The sequence below is a fragment of the Delphinapterus leucas genome, chromosome 3 (assembly GCF_059928025.1).
Source record: "Delphinapterus leucas isolate spDelLeu-1000000601 "Yukka" chromosome 3, BTC_Dleu_Yukka2, whole genome shotgun sequence".
In the NCBI taxonomy this organism is placed as follows: Eukaryota; Metazoa; Chordata; class Mammalia; order Artiodactyla; family Monodontidae; genus Delphinapterus; species Delphinapterus leucas.
This window is the reverse complement of record NC_143131.1, coordinates 14,899,876-14,923,474: the sequence shown is the minus strand read 5'-3', so window position 1 is coordinate 14,923,474 and position 23,599 is coordinate 14,899,876. Positions and strand designations below refer to the sequence as shown.

Genomic DNA, 23,599 nt, shown 5'->3' with positions numbered 1-23,599 from the left:
CTTTTGGTTTAAAACAGTAAAGCATACGAAAACATAGAAACTAGACATATTTTCTGTTCTATCTTCCTTTCAACATGCCCATCCTGCTCTAAAAAGTTGTTTGTCACTTTAACACAAAAGGCAGCTGAAAACACATTGATAGCAAATATTCCCAGGATGTGCCTCAAGTTTCCCTAAGCAATAGCATTACTCTTTTTTTCTAAAAAGTAACTATGCTTCTCACATATTACTTTGGTTTTGCACAGCTTTTGTCGGTACGGTCTTTATGACTATAGTTGGAAAGTTAATCAAGAGGTCTACTCCTCCTTAAAATCTTGACTAACAACCGAGTCATTCATTCAATAAACATGTATTAAATGTTTATTACATGTCAAATACCGTGGTAGCTGCAGGGTATATACAAAGCTGGATAAAACACAGTTCTTTCCTCAAAGAAGTTCAAGCTAGTGCAGGAGGGACACCGTGGAGGTATGAATTGAAGCAATACAAAATTCTTATGCAGTTGACATCTCGATTGAGCTGTAGCTTATTACTTGTCACTGCTACAGAGCATGCATATCTGAGCATATCTGGAGATCTGATGGGGCAGGCCCAACAAAGGTGATAGGCTTGGTTGCTGAGTAGTAGAAAAATCTTAGTAGCAAATGAAATTTCATACTATAAGAACATATGTATAGAGCAATGATTTATAATATACAATACTATAAATTGGTAAAATCAGTGTGTACTGTTACTTTAAGAAATACTTTCACCCCTGCTCTAACTTTCCTCAAAGTAAGCCCACAGCAGCAGGAACCCTTTGCTTGATTCCCAGATTTATGTCTTGAATATATTTCTGCACTAAAAGGCCCCAGCTTTGGGGCATGACTTATTCTGTGTCTTGGGCAGAAGAAAAGAAAATAGGATGGACATTCTTTTGTGGCCAGAAAGCAAGGATGGTTTTATAGCCTGAAGGACAGGGCTGGAAGGGCAAAGGAGATGCTTAAAGGTTTTTCACAGAAGTTGTGAAAAGCCAAAGATCAAAAAGAGAATAATAATTATTAATAATCAGAACAAAGTGAGTTTGTAATTAGAGTCAAAAGAGAAAAGGTAATATAAGTTGCATAAGTCACTATAAGTTATATAAAATACTGTTATATACAACAGAAGATAAACATAATAGAATACTTAAATTTGGACTAATGTTAATGGTAAGGGAGTGTTCGCTGATGGATTCTTTAGAAGTTGGCTTTAGCTGTATCTGTGTAAGGCGAGTGACTACAAAGAAGGCAAGCGAACAGTCTCAAAAGTGAGTCCATCACTGATTTCTATAGGAAATTCCCTCCCTCCAAGAATTTTGTGAGTTTGGTAAAGACTAACTAGCGATTTTCAGGGACGCAGGACAGCGTCACTTTGGGCACCACTAACCCACAAGTTGTTGGAGTATCTCCCCAGCTCCACTATTTCTTCTTCTTCCCATCACCTCCCTCTTCCCTCCCCTGGATTCCCCCTGTGTCTCCTTCCTCTGAAGCTCAGAATCTCTACTGTGCAGAGGAATCTAGCTTTCTAAAGCCCACATCGGGAAACTCACTCAAACACATGCAGTTATTTGGAAGAACAAATATCCTCACCCCACCCTGGAAGGCAGTAGCGGTTATAAACAGCTGAAAACTCCCCTGTTATATTTATAATTACTGACTGTATTTCTATCTGCTTCCCGCAGACTGCGTCCTTATAGCAACTCTTCAACCGCCTCTTAATGATCACAAAGAATTTCTAAATTACTTGTGTATTATTCCCTCCATAATGTGGGTTTTCTATATTTTTTTGGAATACATAGAATGTAAAGGAATGTCCTTTACAACTCAAGTGCTTTTCTCTCATTTATTAATCAGCCTAACAGCCTTGGGAAGTCAGGGACTTCCTGAGGAAGTTAGTTTATCCTCAGGAAGTTATTTCCTGGTCAAAGAGGAAGTAAACAGACATGTTAACCCGAGTTTTAAGGTCAGATTCTGTCCATGACTGTAAAGGGCAAATATTTCCAACATCAGGATATTTGTCCTGAAACGTTGGTTCCCAACTTCCTCCATATTCTTTCTTTGCCTGAGATGAGCTCAGAAGTTGGTTACTGAGTGTAAAACCTTCCAAATAACCCAAACAAAGATGGTGGGTGTACAGTGTCACAGAATGATAGCCTATTTGTCACTGACAACCCTAATTATATGGGATCCACGGAAAACCTAATACAAAGAGTGTGCAGCCACTCCATAACTAACCGTTTTAGTGAAAAGAGTGGGTGTTCAATGCACTTTTTGACCCTGTTCAATGTTGCCAGAGACAGGTCTGTTTAGAAGCCTCCCTTTCCCCCACATAAGCCCAAATGGATTTTTCTTCACAATCTAACATGCCATGCTGTATCACCCTCTCCATCCTCCTCCACCTTCTACCCACACAGCAAAAGCCAAGTCCCGGGCTCCCAGGATGCCTTTCCCAACTCCTCCAGCTATAGCACTTCTTCAGATCACTTGCTGGGACACAATCCCATACTACCCCAAACTACTATTTAACTGTTTCATAGGTGTTTATTCCCCCCAGTAATTGTGAAAGTTCTGGAAGCAGTGGATCTTGTCATAAAATCAAATTCCTCAGGGAACCAAAATAGCTACTAGCAATATTGTGAAGGATGATGGTTTATGGCATTAGAGAATGATGGAGACTCAAGAGCTGCAGGTTGGATGCCCCACTTCAATCCGTTAAACCCAGAGTTAGTTTTGAAAATTCTTCAGGTAGAAGAAGGGTAGGGATTATTCTCTGTGCTACCAGTTTGTGACTAACATACATTTTGTAGCCCCCAATCAGTGCCTAAACAAATGTATTTGAGCCGAGGTTACATCCTTTTGTAAATTTCCATCTAGTGAAATTACTGATATCTTAAGAATGATCCAAGCTTTTATTACAAACACACTTAGCTGTACTTAGATGAATCAGAATGTCTATATTTGAAATATATTGATTATTTGAGTGCTTTTTTTATAAGTTACAAGATGTAGGTGAAGGAAATAAACATAGAAGTTTGCACATGAGATTAGAATACTGAAGATCTGAGAAACTCTGGCTGTCTCAAGTATTACTTTAAAATGTCCTTAAACACACACACACACACACACACACACCACATATACACACTCACAGAGAAACGTAATTTCCTTCTGAGACTCTTAAATGACATTTTTGCCATTCTGGATAATTCATTTGGGAAGATAACTCCCTCAAGAAATTAAACTTACTTCTTGAGTCTGAGATGGTATTATCATTTCAGTGTACATTTCTAGGCTCACATAACCACTTTCTGGATATTGAGTTGATGAGGTTGCCTCTGCTTAAACTAACCCTCAGAGGCAAATGTGACTTCCTTATTAAATTGGGCACATTGCATCTATAAAATGTTCAAATCGCCAGATGTAATTGGCGCAGCTTTTCAAAAGTCACCTAAGTTACAATTAAGCAGTCACTTCAACCATAAAGGAAATCTGATCAGGAGGCAGTAAGGTGCTAATTTAATTACCAAAACACATTAAGCTTCAAAGCTGAAGCCTTGCAAAGCATTCCTAAATGATCCTGAAATTTTAGAGATAGTTAAGTTTAAAATTTAATTTTTAAAGGCAAAACAAAGCTCTATAATAATCGGTCATCGGGCTTCCCTGGTGGCACAGTGGTTGAGAGTCTGCCGGCCAATGCAGGGGACACGGGTTCGTGCCCCGGTCAGGGAAGATCCCACATGCCGCAGAGCGGTTGGGCCCGTGAGCCATGGCCGCTGAGCCTGCGCGTCCGGAACCTGTGCTCTGCAACGGGAGAGGCCACAACAGTGAGAGGCCCGCGTACCACAAAAAAATAAATAAATAAATAACAATAATTGGTCATCACCTTCCTCACATACTGAATAAAAGTTCCTAAACACCAGTTTTTGATTTTGGAATCTCTTCCTCCCCATAAGGTCCTCCACCCTACCTTCCAATTTGGATAAATGTCATTTTATAACGATTTTATTTATTTATTTATTTATCTGTGCTGCACAGTATGTAGATCTTAGTTCCACGTCCAAGGGGCGAACACGCGCCCCCTGCAGTGAAAGCGTGGAGTCAACCATTGGACTGCCAGGGAAGTCGTCCCTTTATAACTATTTCAAAAGAGATTTCTTAAGCGTCATTTTCTTTCTCCAGTTCTTTATATTCCTCTTCCTATGTTATCTATTTGCTCTTGTGTCATAGATAGAATTTCATTCAACTGTAATAGACTGCTTCAAGGTTCATTTTCAGTCTTCCAAGGCACATGGTCTGAGATTGGTATCTACCACTTGTGTGCATTTCCAATTTAAGAATAATTCCATGGCTCAGTTTTAATAATCCCATGGCTCAGGGAAAACAAGCAATACAACTATTCAGTACTTTTATATTACATACACTATAGACCCCATATCATGATTAACTGACATATCAACTTCAAACCCTAACTCTGTCCGGTGCAGTCTGTTAAGGGCACAGTTCTGGTAACCGGAAAACTAAGCCTTCAACAGTGCCGTATAAAAGCAACTTGGAATGTTGACTTTTGCTTTCTATAACTGAGGATTTGAAGTCATTTTCTAGACTATACATGGACACAAAAGTGTTTCCATGCAGAATGTCAGCAATCTAGACATGATTATGAGTTGGCTTTTGAAAAGGTACTTCTCATGAGTACTTTCAAAATACACTTTGATATAAACTTATAACAACGACTAGTGTGAAATTCTCATTACTTTTTGCATGACAATTACAAAACAAGCATTAAGAATAAATCTTAGCACTCAGCACTCAAACCCTATCTTTGCTACCCACCAGTTTTACATGACTTTGGGCCACCCTGATTCTTCCCAGTCTCCCTGTTTTCATCTGCCAAATGGAAACATTTATGCCTACGTCACAAGAGAAGTATGATGATGAAACAAAGACGAATGCAATAATGCTCATGAAAGTACTAGCAAGAGCCTGAAATAAGTGTCCGAGAAATGTCTGTTGAATTTGTTGGGTAGTCAAAAAGGCTTTTTGGGAAACGGAATCTACCTTGAGTTAAAAGCATCATCTTTCTCTTCCTGAGTGATTCATGTGGATTTTGTCTGAGGAGTACATTCAAGAAGTAAAAAGATAACATAAGACAAAGAGAATAAAAGCAAAGCCAAATGCCTGGACATTTTCAAAATAACTCTATTTGGAATTGGTCTCATTTGGGCACCGAAAACATGAGAACCCAGGACTGTGTAAATAAACTGGTGATTTTAGGTTCACGGAAAGAACATCACCGCAAATTCTTCCTAAATAACTCATTTCAGATGAAACATTTTAAAATGAACTTCTTTCAGGGAGTTAATTAAATGGGCAATTTCACAAAGCAACGTTATGCAAATCTACTAAAAGGCTATTTTATAATCCAGAGCTGACAACGGTAGTGTCTCCATCTCTGGAAGCGAATCTACTCAAGTAGGTTGAGATCCTTTTGCCATTTGAAGCAGCTCCCCTCCTCCCACTGGAAGAGCTGATCTATTGGGGCTCGACAATCTTTCTCAAACTCTTCCAAACAGCCCGCTTCAGCTTTGCAACCAGCTCAAAATAGGAAGCAAGAGATCAGGTGCACAAATGAGAGTTAAATAGCTTCACGCTCCAAAGGCAAAAGCTTTTTTGAAAGGTTATGCTTTTTTCTTGGGCTTCCCTGGTGGGGCAGTGGTTGAGAGTCCGCCTGCCGATGCAGGGGACACGGGTTCGTGACCCGGTCCGGGAAGATCCCACATGCCGCGGAGTGGCTGGGCCCGTGAGCCATGGCCAATGAACCTGTGCGTCTGGAGCTTTTTTCTAATTGGACCATCTTTCACCAAAACATTACTATGTCAGACTCCTGCTTGACAATGTACTAGGTGTGTAATCTTGAGCAAATCTCTTCAGTTCTCTGTGCCACAGGAATTTCTTTGTAGAATGACTGCAGTAGATCAGAAAATTGCCAAGAATTTTTGTAGCTCTAAAAATTCTCGGATTCCACGGCTGTCCGGCTTGATAACCAACATGTATAAACAGCCATCACACCTATAAATTGTGTTGTCCATGAGTTCAGTATCTAAACTTGAATGTGATTAAAGAGCAGCTGAGTGAAGCTGGCTCTTCATCAGCCAACTGCATTTGGCCTTTGAACTAACCACTTCATTTTCCCCCAGCTCAAGAGAAGGCTGAGTTGTTGAGATGCCACCCTTAAAGCCACACCCTCATGCCCCCCCTCGCCCATTCCACGAAAGAAGCCCAAGCTCAGCTTCCTATTTCTAGGAAGCTTCTTCATGATCTAACCTAATCCAACCGACTCTGCTCACAGCTGGACATGACTTTCAAAGAGCTGAAGGTCAAAGGCCATTCTTTCCAGTACAAGAGAAAACACCCTGTGGGTCAGAAAGACAGAAAAAAATGGAAGAGAAAGAATAGTAATACAACTGGAAAGAATGAAGCTATGGTGTATGATGTTGGAATGCAGATTTTGTTGGGAAAAAATGGAAAGTTCTCCAGCTTTCTACACTTGAACCCAAACCCCCTACAGTATCAGGAAACCAGGAACTTCAACTGTCACAAGAAATATAATGAATCTTAAAGAAAGCCTATATCGTATCAGAGAGAAAGCACTGCAGGCTGCCAATTCCTTGAAAGGGGTGTGGCTTTAGAGTCACAAATTAAGACTCATGAAAGTTTTGCATGAGATTTTGGAACAGAACACTACCATCAGGTAAAAAATGCCATTCTCTTTTGGATTAAAACCAAATTGTATCATCATCTGGGCCCACCATCCTAGGGGAATAGCCTTATGACCCAAAGTGGATCATACACTGCAATTTGAGATAGACAGCAAAGACATAAGCCCTTAGCAAAGAATCCGACTTGGAGTGATGCTAACATGTTTAAAACCTGAGCTGAGGTTAACAACTATCCAAGAAAAGCTAAAAAATTAATTAAAAGGTTGGGAAATCTGTGGGTCTATAATCTCTCCCGTCTTCCAGAGCTTCATGGGAGAATATGCACATACAATAGGTCAACTCTGACAGGGCACCACACGCTGGGCTATGAACCCTCCTGGTCCAGGGATTTGTTACGATGGCTTTCAGGCCAGTCCTGGCCCCAAGGCCAGAGCATCTCAGGAGAAGCTTCCAGCCTCCAGCCCTGCACTTTGTACTGGCCAAGACTCAGCCTCTCACCTCTCAGAGTTGGGAGGCAGCATATTAAAAGAATGGTTTGTGATGGTTTAGATATAAGTCTGAAGGTCAGGCAGCGGCCCCCCAAGACCCTTTTTCATGTGTAAAATTCAATGAGTTTTAGTAAATTTACTGAGCTGTGTAACTATCACCACAATCCAATTTTAGAACATTGTCATCTCCCCCATAAGACCGTTCATCGCCGTTCCTGCTGGCAGCCCCAGGCCAGCGCATGTTGTGTGTCCTTCCCTTCCCCCCACTTCCAGGCCCTCAGTCTATTTCCCAGCATACGTTGCATAGAGTGGTTACCCACATGTTTCCCAGTTAGAGATGGTGCCTGGGCCATCAGCTACCCTGTGGAGGTTGGACACAAATGCACACATGTGCACACACACAGACACACATACACACCACCCAGGGAGCTGATACAACACCTCCTCATCCAGCCCATCAGGGAGAAGTCCAACACTGCTCCAAATGCTTCCAACCCAGCTGTTACAGGTACAGTCACGGTTTTCAAAAGCTGCAGGAAAACTGAATATTACCCTCCACAAAAGATATCATGTTTAGAACTCAGTATCACGCAGACCCTTAAACTGAGGATCCTCCCTGTGCTTCTTGAAGGCAATACCCATGAATTCAGAGGCAAAAAATCATAAAAAGATCAAAGAACTGAAGAAAATAACCATAATCATACAGCTTCCAGAGCGTCAGGCACACAACTTACCCAATACGCTTTTTAATAGCAAAGGTTAAATATAGTCCCAGAAAACAGTGGAAAGAGAATCAAAGAAGCATTTTTAAATGTGCTCTTGTTTAGCGTGTGTAAGAAATCTGTGTCCACCTTCTGTTTTCTTTTCTTTTGTCAGTGTGTCGCATACAGTGGTTACCTAGGTGTTCCGGTAGGAGGAACCGTTAATGCCATCAGGTAAATCCACCTTGTGGAGGTCAGAATATGTGATGTCCTGACTGCTCGTCCTGAGAGGTGGACCTGGGCTCTGTCACCTGTGCACTGAGAAAATGAGCACTGTCTATTATGCTTCTATCTAGAAAAAACCAGACCCATAATATGAGACCATTCTGTGGCAAACAACCCTGAAACACATTTTAATGTAACTAATACCCACATCAAATTCATCTTTTAATATTTTAAAATTTTCACTGATTGAAAAACAGTGGCAAAATGGATTCATGCAAATAAATAGTCAAACAACACATTCTTTAAAAATTTTTTTAGATAAGCAAAAAATGGATAGCATCTTTCATAACGACGAGGTTCTTCCACTTACGAGTTTGGAAAAAACTCCGTATCAATTTAGCCCAGTTGCTAAGAATTCTGTTTCATATGAACATCACACATTTTCCCATTTTTCTCTCCTGAAAATGCACTGTGACCAAAATGTATGAAACATTGACTGGGCCTACACCGAAAGGATCTTCCTAAGAAAATGGCAAAACAAAAATGAAAAATTTTTTCATAGTTATATAGTTCTTTTTTGAAGCATAAAAGCAGACTTTTTTTTTTTTTTTTTTTTTTTTGCGGTACGCAGGCCTCTCACCGTTGTGGCCTCTCCCGTCGCGGAGCACAGGCTCCAGACGCGCAGGCTCAGCGGCCATGGCTCACGGGCCCAGTCGCTCCGCGGCATGTGGGATCTTCCCGAACCGGGGCACGAACCCGTGTCCCCTGTATCGGCAGGCGGACTCTCAACCACTGCGCCACCAAGGAAGCCCCAGACATTTTTAAAATGCATGAAATCCCATGGTCCCTTCCCCCAACCTTTGCAACAGAGCTCATATATTTTTGTATTTTCTATTTTTGAAAAGGAGAAAAAATATTAAGAGAACTTAAATCCGGATAGGGAAACCCGGAAGAATTATTTCACATACTTTTAACTTTCTATTTTCACAGCCACTCAAATTAGACAAATTACTGTGACAAGTGTGACTGTAAAATAATGATGGAAAGAAGTGATAATCTTACAAAACATAGACTTCTGATTAGAGCAGATCATAAATCAATTAAATTGAAGTGATTTTCACTCTGGCTTTTAAGAATCAAAGCAAAGGTCTAAAAATCAATTTACCCAATTTGCACATTACCTTAACTGAATTTCAAGAATGATCTAATCCCCATATTTGAATGAACAGGCACAAAATTAAAGCTGGATTGCTACCTGATTCTTCACTCCATTAAGGAGAACACCCCAATCTGTTTGCCACAGAATGCTGGTAAAAACAACGCTAAGGCACAAAACACAAGGGAATACAATGCAGTTGTAAAAGCTATTTATCCGTCAGTATGGGGATAATTAACCCAGAGGAGATAATTCTTATTTGAAACACACCAAGTCAAATACCCAAAGAGAAGATACACACAACAGAAGTAAAGCATCATCATTAATGCATATCCTGTAGTGCAGATCAAGAGCAATCAAACAACTGACATGACCAACACCAGGCTCTGAGTGCGTTTCCCAATATTACAAGCAGCAGAAATTAAGCCTCTGAAACAAGGACTGTAAATGTTGTTTCCACAACACCTTGCACACTAGGAAAGTAGGCTCTATACAGTGCCGTGAGAAAATCGGCTGACACCTCACAAGTCTTTCATTATAAACGGCATTCGTGTCTTCCATGGACCTTCATTCAACAGTGCGTTTAGAAAGAACTCCTCTTCAGAAAAGAAGTCATTTAAATGTGTTTCACCTTAAAATAAAAGGAGCCGATTCCATAATTGTGTCAACTTTCCACTAAATAACTAAAATAGAAACAATGATTTCCACACTCGAACGAGTAAGTAATAACTGAAAAGCTTCTCAACTATTGGGAAGCAATTAAATTCCAACATGTGCTACTACATATAGTCAAATTCTTTATCAAGAATATCAGTGCAACCAATCTTTGTTCTGACGAGCAGGACTTTTCACTTACTCTTTAAGGAATCAAACAAACCTCTTTTCCTACTCCCCAGGTAGTGGGAATAGTTCAAGTTCTACAAATCCCATGACTATGACCTTCCCATTATCAAAATCCTGAATTCCAGGTGTGCCTATTTTGAAAGTTCTCGCAGGAACTTTCAACTGCAGCATAAAGATTTTACAATCATAATGTTTTTCATACTGAAAAACAAGATATGTCATTCATAAACACTTCCCAAAAGTCAGCCTGTTATATTTTCACAAAATAACAGCATTTACCTTAAACCACATCAAAACAACTTTAGTAGATGGTGACAGCAATGCAACAAAAAAGAAACCTGGGAAAACCTTGGCTTTCTCATGTTTAAGAGTCTCATATGCTTCCACTCAGTAGAACAAAACTGAAACTCACACCTTTTACGTGTCTTCCAAACACAGCCAGCACTGTGACCAGAGGGCAAGAGATAATGAAGAGCAGATGCCTACCTTCACTGGTAGCCACATTCTTCTGGGCTTGGGTCGGCGTGTGATCTGTACTTGAACTCACGTCGGATGAGATGCTTGAGCTGCCTTTGCCTAGAGAAAACAGGAACGAGCAGCTTTTGAGTTCTGTAATTTCAGAACTGGACCGTGCCTTTCACTCCATCCCTTACCAAGCCATGTCACTTGTTTCCAAGAAAGAAGCCATAATACCAAGAAAGGAGTTCATTAGGTTCCTTGCCTTAGGCATTAAATATCTTTTGGGAAATATCTGACCCAAGTCATAGTAGAACTAAAGCCCTATTATAAATATGGCTTGACTATAAATTCAGACAAGATTATAAAACATAGTCAAATATGATAACGTAACCTTGTTTTGGCATACATGTGGATAAGAGAGTCCATGTGGGAAACACATCTACGGTATTAAGTTTTTCTTTGCAACTATAAACTATACGTTTCCTAATAAAGGATAAAGAAAAATCTAAGAATGAGGCATTAGACAAAGAGCAAGAGCCTGCTGGCTCCAAACAGCTGCATCACCTTAAAAAACAAATTCCCTGCTTTAATGGGTTCTTCATTAAAACAAAACAAACAAACAAAAAACCCCACTATGTTTTTCTAATGCAGGACTTCTCAAATGGGGGTGCCTCTCCCTCAAGTGGACATCTGGTAATGACTGGTGGTATTTTTAATTGTCACAACTGGGGAAGGTGTGCTACTGGGTTCTAGTGGGTAGAGGCCAGGGATGCTGCTCCACATCTTACAACATATACAACGGCACCTCATAAGAAAGAATTATGCAGCCCAGAACATCAATTTGCTGAAGTTGAGAAACCCTGGTCTAAATAACCTCACCTCAGCTCACAACTGAGTTTCTACTCTTCTAAATTTTAATTTGAACATATACATTAATATTGCAGACATTCTGCAAATGCACATGAAAGTCTACAAATATGAACCACACTCACTGCCTCGGGAGGGAAGTGCCAATGACCATGGTGGACAGCATTCTAAGATGATCCCCATGGTACCTGCTACAGGCTGAATGTTTATGTTCCCTAAAACTCATATCTTAAAACCTAATCCCCAATGCCATGGTATTAGGAGGTGATTAGCCTTTGGAGGGGATTAGGTCATAAGGGTGGAGCCCTCATCAATGGGATTAGTGCCCTTATTGAAGAGACCCCAGAGAGCTCCCTTGCCCCTTCTACCATGAGGACACAGGGAAAAGATGGCTGTCTACGAACCAGGAAGCAGGTCCTCACCAGACACGTTGATCTCAAACTTTTCAGCCTCCAAAACTGTGAGAATGAAATATCTGTTGTTATAAGCCACCTAGTCTACGGTATTTTGTTGTAGCAACCTGGACAGGCTAAGCCAGTGTCCATGCTCTTGGTAACCTGCTCCCCTTGAGTATGGATAGAACTTGCAATTTGCCACTAAGCAACAGGACATGGCAATGGTGAGAGGATTTTGCCAATGCTTCCTATAGCATTAACTTTAATCAAAAGGGTGATTATCCTGGGTGGGCCTGACCTAAACACATAAGTAAACCCTTTTAAAGAGCCTAGAGGAGAGAGATCCTTCCTACTGGTCTTGAAGAAGCAAACCACCATGAGTTCCACAGATGCAAGGAAATGAATTCTACCAATCCCACATGAGCAGGGAAGAAGACCCCAACCTCACATGAGAAAGCAGCTCTGGTCAAAACCTTGACTGCAGCTTTGCAAGATCCTGAACAAAAAACCCAGCTGATCCAAACCCAGAAGCGTGACCCAAGGAAACAGTGAAATAATAGATATCTCGTGGTAAGCTGCTGCTAAATTCATGGTAATTGTTAGGCAGCAATAGAAAACGAAAACAGTCACCAACCAATTATATCCCAGATGAACTCTTTTCACACCACAAGTTATGATCTAAACTCTTACATTAAGCTGAGAAACACTGTTTTCCAATAGTCTTCCCGGCATAGTGTACACACCCCAGTTAGGCAGAGTGAGTTTATAGTCTATAAAAAGGACAAAGTAGAAAAGCACAAATGGGCTTCAGTTGAAAGAGCTTCAGGATTTTGTTTGCTAATGTTGAGCGTAATGGAACAATCCAAGCTCATGGGCAATATCACCAGAGCAGTGAAGTTCAATGGCTGTTGCTTCTCACCACTGCTCATTATAACTTATGGCTCTGAAACAATTCTGTTATTCCCATCATTTCTGCCTATTTCACATCCTCCTCTCTCAGAGTTAGCAGATGGTGCGGAAACTCTCCATCAGTATGTGTCAGGCCTTTGTGGCGGCATTTATATGAGTCAGGCAGCACCATTTATCTGCCATGGTTCACCCTTGGTGGGGGCTGACATGTTGGACCTGGTCCCTAGTTAGAAGTATGTCAACCTGGTCTCTGACCTCAGTCTGCTGCTCCCTTGTTCTCTGACCTTGGACATTCACTTCTCAGTGTCGACATCTGATAGGGGAGATGGTTGGACTAAGGGATTCCCAGCAGCTCAAATAGTCTATGATTCTATGAGTCCATGGTCGTTCCTCAAACCTGAGTCATCAAATACTACCGTAATTTGGCAAAAAAAAAAAATTATTGTGCACCACTAACTTATAGAAATTATTTTTATTATATTGTTACTTGTGATGCACAAATGGAAAACTAGAAATGACCTCCATCTGCCTTAGATCTGATTCAACAATAAGACCAAAACAAACTAATGAATTGGACATGAAAACAATAAAACCCATAAAATTCAAATGAACAGCGTTAATTTAACCTGGCAGATGATGTTATTTTGCTGAGATTACATTGCCTTTGAAAACGTAAATACAGCACTGGCTCCTGAAGCCAATAGGCTCTTGGTTTGGGCATGTCCACACTACCCCAGCCCTCTGGGGACTCGCCCTGCCCACCACTTCCATCCACTTGAACTTGGGGAGTCCTTCCTGCTACAACAGGGTGCACGCCAGTTGGCCCTCACTTGCTCTGACTATATCATTCACGCGCTTTCAGTCTGCTCTTCTTTTATTCCTTATTGACCTATAACCACTGAAGGAGAGCGCCCTCCTTAAAAGCCAGGTGCAAACTTGGGCAATGAAGTCTTGTGGGAGGACTCTGCTACAAAGAGGACCGGTATGCAAGCATCATCTTTAAGATCATCATAAAAATTAAAGCACAAAAGAAAACAACAAATTTCAGACAGATCTGAAAATGTGTGGGCAGATCCCTCAGAAGACCACGATCTGCAGTATAGGAAATGCTGGTCTATGAAGAAAGGGAAGAAGATTGGGGAAACAAATACTGTTATTAATGATTTTTCTAATAAACAGCTAACACTGAGCGCATAGTCTAGTAAATACTTTAGATGCTTCATCGTATTATTCACTGTGCCCTACAACTGTGTGTCTCAACCTTTGTTTCATGATTGCCCTCCCTCCAAGGAAACTTTTGTAGACATTTTTCCTTATCACCCTCCAACTGAAATTGTAATACCACAGATGTACTGCAGATTTGTTATGTACTGTGTGTGTATATATATATCTGCTTTTTATATAAAAAGAGTAAGATTTTCACTCCCCTCCACCCCAAGAACCAACTTTTGTCCCCTTGGGGGTGATATCACCTCCATTAAGAATGTATGCCTTTTGATAAGTAAAGCATTCTTAAATGCCTGAGTATTTAATGAATTAACAAATTAAGGAAAGCAAGGTAACAGAGAGATCGATACAGTCCATTCTTGTTAAGTTCCATGAAGTCTCTGTAAACACTGAATTAACAACAGGGAATCATTGCTCTGAGGGGAAACACAGGATTAGGTGTCTGTGAGCCTCTGATCACATTTTTGTCAACCCATCAAATATGTAAACTTGTTTTATGTGTGTTTTAAAACACACCCTGGAGTCTGGGATTGACATGTACACACTGCTATATTTAAATTAGATAACCAACAAGGACCTACTGTATAGCACACGGAACTCTGCTCAGTATTCTGTAATAACCTAAATGGGAAAAGAATTTGAAAAAGAATAGATACATGTATATGTATAACTGAATCAATTTGCTGTACACCTGAAACTAACACAACATTGTAAATCAGCTGTGCTCCAATATAAGATAAAAAAGTTTTAAAAAAAGAAAAGAAAATACAGACACCTTACTTAATATATATTGTTCATACATTAACATTGAACTCAAGGCCAACAGCACTGCGACTCAAGCCTAAAGGAAGCTGACCTAACACAGGTAAAGCCTATCACAGCCTTCCTGCACTTAGGAACACTAGACACCTAGTTCTTCAGCATTACACATTTCAAATTGTGAATTCACCAATAAAAACATAAAAATGTGAAACACGTGGCGCTGCAGAGACTATAAGGACCCTTACTTGCAGGATGAGAGGTGAAACAAGAAGTCAGCCTTGTTCAACCTCAGCTGGGATCCTGCACGCCCGGCCACTCAAATTCTTCACCCTCTGTGCACATCCGAGGATGACCATGAAAGCATCGTGAGTCCCCTTCTGGGGTTACAAATAAATTTCAGCTAGTAGGCAAATCTGCAAATATGGGATCCACAAATAGTGAGGATCAACTACATATAATCTTGTATTAAATCTGGTTTCACAGATTTGGTAACCAGCTTTCACGTACACTTAAGTGGGTAGGGTGTAGGATCTAGAGTCAGGAGGCCGGGGTTTATACCTGGATTTGCCACTTACTAGTATTGAGCAAATGATAAAACCCCTCGATGCTTTAGTGTTTTCAGCTATAAACAGGGTGGGGTGAGATTACATAAAATAATGCAGATATATCACTTAGAAGAGTGCATTTAGAAAATACTCAATAAATCTTAGTATAGTGGGTTTCATATTTTGGATACTATTAATATGCTCTTCTCTTCTGCCTTGCTTCTGGAAGCATAACCATCTCCCCAGTGAGTTCAAGTGGAAAGGGAAAAGGTGTGTGTGTTGTGGGCAGGAGGAGAGGGGGCACTTACAGAAGAACTGTCACAGGAGGAACTCAGAAGGAAAGAACAAGGGGATACTTGGTTTCTAATAGTCAAAAACAAATCTGTTGTGTGACAATGTTTCTGTAAGCTAAGTTATTGTCTTAGGAAGGGACTGCCAACATATCTCACCTCCTTTAGCAAATCAAAGGCCAGACCTGTCAGATTAGATCCTGGAGTTTTACATAAGGGAAATCCAGACCAGAGGGAGGTGGTGGGAAGATGGGGCAGGAAGCCCAGCCTAGGGAAATAACTGGAAAGGACCAGGCAAAAGGGAAGCACAGGTAAGACATACCCTGATTGCATCCTGTTTCTCTCTCTGGGCTTCCTCTGAGAGAGGGGGCGGTGTGTTAGATAAAGAGCAGCTCTGGGCACAGAAGGGTGCTGTCACCTCGCTCCCTATAATTAGCACACCGGAGATCATCACCCTTAGACACCCCAGCACCAACCAGACGCATGGCCACGTCAGGCTGCAGGGTAATCTGGCTGGACTCAGGGAGCTCCAGAGGTGCGACTTCCTGGAGTCGCCTGGGATCCCTTGTGGCAGCGACAGGACCCCAAGTAGAGGAGCGTCTGCTGGGGACCCGCCTAGGGGAGTCAGCTTAGCGGATGTGATGCTTCTACAGCCAGAACAAGAGCTGATCACCACGGAGGGCTGCAGGGGAAGCACAGCCAGACCTGAGAAAACACTAATACCAGCAAGAACTGAGGTGCGCTGGTTTCAAAATATATCTGTGACAGCTCCACTGCAAAAGGCAGAGCTTCATCTCCCCTGCCCTTAAATGGGAAACGGGGTGGGGGTGGGGGAGGGCTCAGCCACCTATGTTTCCACATGCCCTCCAGGTGATTCAGACCTGCCATATGGTCTGAGAAGCAGCCAGGAGCTTTTCCTGGTGACCGATGCCTTGACCTCCACAGGAAGCTGTACCAAGAACCCAGGAGGACCAGGCAAACTCAGCGCGGTGACCGTCACACACACAAGTGATTAATAGACATCAGCCGCCCTGTCCTGTATCCATCACAGCTGCCCACTTCTCATGCAATTGGAGTGATTTGGGTTCAAGTGTTTCGAGCACTATCTCTGGAGTCTCTGGCTTCAAACCCCAGCTCTACCATCTCCAAGCCACATGCGTATCTATGAGCAAGTCTCTCAAACTCTGAATCTTGGTTCATCTCCTGTAATGTGGAGATGGAAACCTCTTTCACTTTTTGCAAATGGGTGTCATGGTGCCCAGGCTTTGATGTCCTTCTCCAGAGAAACAGAACTGATAGGAGATGTGTAAATATCTCCTATCAGGATACATGTAATGACCAGGGAAAATTATGGCATTATTTCTACAAATATATATATAGGGTTATTCATATATGCATATATGTAAGATATATATATAATATCAACACATATAATATATATAGATACAGAGTCAGACAGGGATTTAAAGGAACTGGCTCACAGAATAGTTGAAACTGACAAGTTGGAAATCTGTAGGGTAGGCAGGCCAGCAGGATGGAAACTCAGGAAGGAGTTAATGCTGCAGCCTCGAGGCAGAACTCCTTCTTTTCCAGTAAATCTCACATTTTGCTTTTAAGACCCTCAAGTGATTGAAGGCCCACGGTCCAGTCGACAGTAACCATCGAAAGTAGTCTCCTTAATGTCAACCATTGCAGGTGTTCACCACATTCACAAAACACCTTCACAGCAACACCTAGATTAGTGTCTGAATCCACAGCTGGGTACTGCAGCCTGGCCAAGCTGACACGTACAACTGTCCATCACGACGTCAGACCCACGGGAGTTTAAAATCCATGTTTACCACTTCCATGCACCATGCCCGGGAGAAGATCTCTCAAACTCTCTGAGCTTCACTGCCTTCATCCATAAAACATGGATAAAAACAAACAAACAAACAAACAAACAAACAAAACCAACTACCTATTTTCTCTAAGAATAGGGGAACTGTACTGCCACCTTTCAGCGTGGGAGAGGTTGCTATGAGCTAGGGGCTGTAAAGCATTCAATCACATCCGGTCCCGGCCAGAGTCCACCATGAGTGTTTACTATTGACACATTTATCACAGTTCAATTTGTATCAGGAAACAAGAAATGAAATTTAAAACACTAATTATTATTTTACTATTATATAATAGTAAGTAAATATTACATACGCATATAAATTCTACATGCCTTATAGATCCAGTAAAAAATCCCTCAAGCATAAACAAAGTTGGCAATTCTGCTTTCTATCCAACTGCTACATGAAAGTTTGTTTATTTGACCAATGGCCAAAACCCTCATTAGGAGTTGTTAGCATATCCAAACTGTGCCTGCTGGATTTGGTACAGTAAAATTTGGCTTTTTATTGAATTTCCTCCCAAGTGGAGGCTAGAGGCCCAAATGAGGGCAATTGAACAAACAATTAGCTATCAAATATACAAATACCAAAGCAAGCAAAGACTAATAATGCACTGAAGTTGGTAAGCATTGTCTGTTAACAGGTGAACATACACACGTGTAAATGTGAACCACTGTATGGACAAATTAGTTGGTGGGTCAATCATGTCGGTCACTTGGGGCACACTGTTAACCCGGGAATGTTAGCAGAAGAATGTGCTTCCAATCACTGATTCCTTCAGGCTTTCTGTTAAGAGGGTGACAGGTTTTCCCAATGTCTGAAGAGGAGAATGTTCATTAAATGGGGATCCTAATAACATGAGGAAGGTAAAGGGGAAAACACAAAAGATCAATCAAGACGTAACAAAAAAATGAATCAGTGGGGTCCTATGATTTCTAACATTCTTAAAGAGTCCAAGAAATCCCTTGCAAAATTGATTCCCTTTATCAATTCCAGACTATATGCACTGAACTCATTCCTGCAGATTTCAGCCACAGACCTCGGAGAGGAAATCTACAAAGGAGCACGTGGACCCACGTGGTGAGGGCCTTAGCCCCTTATTTCCTGTTTCTCTCCCGCACCTTGTTTCCAAGTGGCTGCCGGTACACCATAAGAGTCTGCTTTAATATTAAATGTCCACACCAAAGGAAAGAGAGTTTCTCTTTTTTTTTTTTTTTTTCTGTATCTCAGAATTAGATCACGGGAGCAGTGGGTCATGTTTGTGTGTTGAATTCACTGTTATTTTCCTGACTGTCATCTTGAGATAGTTTCTTATCTTCTTTGATCCACAGTTCAAATGTCTGTATATACAGAATAATAATATTAGTTACCTCAAAAAATGATCTGGATTAATCCCTGGCCCAGGTGCTTATTAGTTTTCGGAAAGAAACTCAGCACATACTGTGACCACGTATTAGCTCTTGCAGGCCAGCGGGGATTTAATAGATGAGTTCTCCAGAGTTGGAGACGCTGAACTAGAGTGAAACGAGGAGGAATCAAGTCCTGAGCCCCTGCCTCACTTTATTGTGAGTGAAGAATAGTAGATGATGTCCTTTGCTTTGCTTCTCCATTTTTTGTTCTTTCCTGGTGAAGATTGGAAATACAGTCTCAGGAGGACAAGAAGAAGAAAGGAAAGGAAAGGAAATAGAGAACTCTCAGTCATGTTTTGATTTTTTTTTTTCCCTTTCAAGCCATTTAATGTCTTAACTGGAACTTTCTTTACTCCAGTTTCCAAAGCACCTAACAAGTGACCTCAGGGCCACTGAGCAGGCCACACATGCTGTAACTGGGGGGCAGTCCAGGCAGAAACAGGGAACAAGACCCGTTAACTGAGCACTTCCTTCACCCTGCCCGTGTGCTGGGCCCTTCCCCTGCAAGGCCACAGTTCTCATAGGTTTATGTCCAGCCTGAGAAAAGCCAAGGATGCTTTTTGACATTTAGCTCATTGCTGAGAGATGCAAGATCTGGTTCAGGGTGCTGGCATTTTTTTCATTATTTTAAAAACATATATAACATAAAATTTGCCATCTTAACTATTTTTTACGTGTACAATTCAGTGGCATCCATTACATTCAGAGTGTTGTACACCCACCACTACTGTTTACAAACTTTTCCATGATCTGACACAGAAATTCTGTACAATTACCCAGTAATTCCCCATTCCTCTGTCCTCCAGCCCTTGGTAACCTCTAACCTGCTTTCCATCTCTACAAATAAGCTTATTCTAGAGATTTCATATAAATGGAATCATACAATCTTCATCCTTTTGTGTCTGGCTTTTTGTACGCATCATGCTTTCAAAGGTTCATCCAGATTGCAGCCTGTATCAGTACTTCATTCCTTTTAATGGGTGAATAGTATTCCATTGTGTGTATGTACCACTTTGGGGGGCGTATTGATGGCCACTTGGGGTGTTTCCACCTTGTAGCTACTGTGAATGATGCTGCCATGACAGAGTGCTGGATTCAATACTTGTGGTTTTTAACTTTGAAACTTCTAGAGCTGCTTGTTTCCAGCTGAAATCAGATCCTGAGGGCTGCGGCTGGAGCAGGCGAACAAAGTACACAGAGTTCTTCCAGGAGAGGAACAGGGACAACCCCACGGCTGAGTCAGCAGCTCCTCTGGAGCCATTTACTTACAATCCTGCAGCAGCTTCCAGGATGGGCTGCCAACCAGCCCACATCACAGACGCTAATGGAGCAGCACAGGGCTTTGAGACCCGAACACACACCTGCTGCACAAAGCTTGGCTCTTCCAGAGCCCGTGGGGCTTTGATTGGAGCTGGACAGCCAGGAGAGGCCTGGGGACGTCCCCTTTGCCCTCTTCCTGGGGATGGTCCACATTCTCTCTAGGAAAGGCAAGAGCTTCGGCCTCAAGGCAGACAGCACAGGAGCGGAATTCCCCGCTCCCACACCACACAAGTGAAACCATGACGTGAAATGCAAGGCTGGGCTTAACCACACACGACCCTGCAGGGTATCTAGTCATTTAAGTGACATTAGCTTATAAGCCAAAGGCTAAAGAGAGAAAGAATTAAATAGAAATGATTTAAGTGATCAGCAATCGTTCCACATTCTAGTGTCACGCTCTTTTTACCTTGGTGAGGAAAGAAGATTTTCTTAGACAAAAATGTGAATTAAAGCCAATCTTTTCTTCATTACTCCCGGAGTCTGTGATTAGTAAAAAGAAAAAGAAGGAAGGCACATGATTCCGACACAGTCCTCTTAAACGAATCCATGGAAGGCAGCAGGATGGCTGCAAGTGTTACTAAAGCCGGAGGTGCGGCCCAGGGCGTGGAGCCTGACTGCCCACTGCTCGGGCCCACACCTTGGCTTTGCCGCTAACTAGCTGGTTGAGGTGGAGGAAGTTTTTCTACTTTCTGAGACCCTCAGTCTCTCCATCTGTAAAGTGGTGTCCTGGGAAATATAAACTCATAGAAACACCTATGAGAATAAAATGAGGTCAACTCTAGGGCTTCCCTGGTGGCGCAGTGGTTGAGAGTCCGCCTGCCGATGCAGGGGACACGGGTTCGTGCCCCGGTCCGGGAAGATCCCACATGCCGAGGAGCGGCTGGGCCCGTGAGCCATGGCCGCTGAGCCTGCGCGTCCGGAGCCTGTGCTCCGCAACGGGAGAGGCCACGGCAGTGAGAGACCCGCGTACCGCAAAAAAAAAAAAAAAAAAAAGAGGTCAATTCTATAAGGCATATACATAATAGATACTTAATAGATGTTAGCTATTATTAACCATCCTCCCTACTTTTATTCTTAATCAATAATTCAATTTAATTCAGCAACTACATGCTAAACCTACTGCATGTGGAGGATTATGATCAGCAGTAGAAAAAACAAGACCGTCTATACTGGGTGAGGATATAAAACACAGACACAGAAATAGAATTGAACACAAATGCAGTAGGTTTAAGTTTTTAAATAGGATCATTAAGTGATATTCCCAAATACTAAATGATTCACAAAATTTCATCGCTTTTTAGCGTGACTTTTTTCTTTTATAATGATGTTAAAAAATATGTAGGTTGATTATAAACAAACTCGTGTCTGTCTTCTCCACTGGATTCTCAACTTCACAAGGGTAGATTCCATACCTATTTTGTTCACTGCTCTACTCTCCAAAGCAAGCACTGTGCTTGGCATATTATGGTCAATCAGTACATGTGTGTTGAATGAATTGGCATAAGACTGAAGGACTGACTGAGTAAACTGGAAATTTACTCCTAATGAAATAGTCCTGTTCTCGTAATATTTCCTAAAAAGCATTATCCCTTCCTTACGGGCACCAGTTATATCTATGTTACTCCAAAAGTTAGTCTTTACATAATGGCTATGTGTTGAGCATGCAAAACAGAGCTTAACAAAATTCATACAGATTCCCAGTGGCGACACACTGTATAGTACTCTGTATTAGCTTCCTAGGGCTGCTGTAACAAATTACCACTACCTGGATGGCTTAAAACAAGAGAAGTGTATTGTCTCACAGTCTTGGAAGCTAGAAGTCTGAAATCGAGGTGCCAGCAGGGCCGTGCTCCCTCCAAGGGCTCTAGAGAGAATCTCCTCCATGCCAAGAATCTCTCTTGGCTTCTGGCAGTTGTCAGCAATCCTTGGCATTCCTTGGTTTGTGGCAGCGTACCTCCAACCTCTGCCTGTCATCAAATGGCCATCTTCCTTCTATGTGACTCTGTATCCCTTCTTGGAAGGACGCCAGCCTTATGGAATGAAGGGCCCACCCTACTCCAGTGTGCCCTCATCTTAATAATTACACCTGCAACGACCCTATTTCCAAATAACGTCACATTCTGATGTTTCAGGAAGGGACGGGAAGGACCCAGTAGATTCAACCCAGTAGATTCCCCAACGCCATTTTCTGCAGAATGAAGCAGAAAGCAGAAAATCCTACCCTGAGTCTATCATTGAGCATTTACTCAAGTCTCACTGCATGGCAGTATTATGAGAGGAGAAGGAAGATTAGCCATAAGGTTTAATGTATCATGGAATGCAGAAGACCTAAAAGAGTCTTCCAGCACGCGAAAAAGCAAGCACTTGGCACTCCATCACGGGTGGTTTTAAGTTGAAAAGGCCAGGCAGTATTTCACAAAAGGCACCAAGGCGGAGCCTGCTCGCCCCCCCACCCCCCGAGCATCACACCCACCTAAAACGGCCTTCAGGCAATTCCTCCAGAGTTAACACAGATGTCAGCTGACACTAAGACGGATGCTGCTGCCGCTGCTGACAGATGGTGCTTCACAGCTGGGTTTCTGAGCAGAGTAATGAGAGGATCAGACCGTGGACAGGCTAAAGGGTAGTGTGTCAGCACAGGAATTTCCATCATACTGTAAGTCATTTACAAGACAGTTTCATGCTAGTAACAGCCTCACTACAATTTGAACCAATGATTTTCCTCCAAAGTTCTGAAGGATTGCTACGTCCCAAAGATCATGAGAAGACCGTGCTTGGCTTAATCCAGATGGGCAGGGAAAGATAAGGTTCTTTCTGAAGTTCAAGGCTGTTTCAGCAGGATCTGAGGGCAAATTCAAAGACACATGCTTGTTTCCTGGCATCAGGAGGCTCAAGTGACAAAGTCGTAGGTGCCTCTTCTTGATCCACGCACTCATTCATTCAACATCTCATGTGCCGGACACCATGTCCAACACAATTCCATCATCAAGCCATCTCGGCGACAGAGGTTACATTACTGCAGGACATGGAGGACAGGGAAAGGGTGGAGAAAATACCAACTTCTTCTTCCAACAGAAAGTGTTGTAAAGGAACAGGCAGAAATATTTTGTGGCTTTAGGTGACCCAAACCCAGACAATTACAAACCTTTGCACCCTATAGCCACTCATTGATTTTAGGGATTTTATACAAAGCATGTTTACTTGTGTTTACCTTAATTGTCTGTGATGATCTATCCAAATTCGTGGAAATTCTGAATAATAAATCTTAAAAGGCATTGACTCTCCTCCTTTCACACATAAGCAGTAAGTCTACCAACAGTGAAAGGGGAAAAAAAGGGCTATACATTTCAGATCTTAATCTTATTTAATATAAGACAATCTTAG

At 41.9% G+C, this 23,599-nt stretch overlaps 1 protein-coding gene across 1 annotated transcript in view; it reads right to left on the bottom strand.

Moving 5' to 3' along the window:
- FBXL7 (F-box and leucine rich repeat protein 7) overlaps nucleotides 1–10,711 on the bottom strand; it is a 302,515-nt gene extending 291,804 nt beyond the window's left edge. The window contains exon 1 of the mRNA XM_022581413.2: nucleotides 10,639–10,711. The gene's annotated coding sequence lies outside the window, so the exon portion shown is untranslated. The remainder of the gene's footprint in view (nucleotides 1–10,638) is intronic.
- Nucleotides 10,712–23,599: the final 12,888 nt, after the last annotated feature.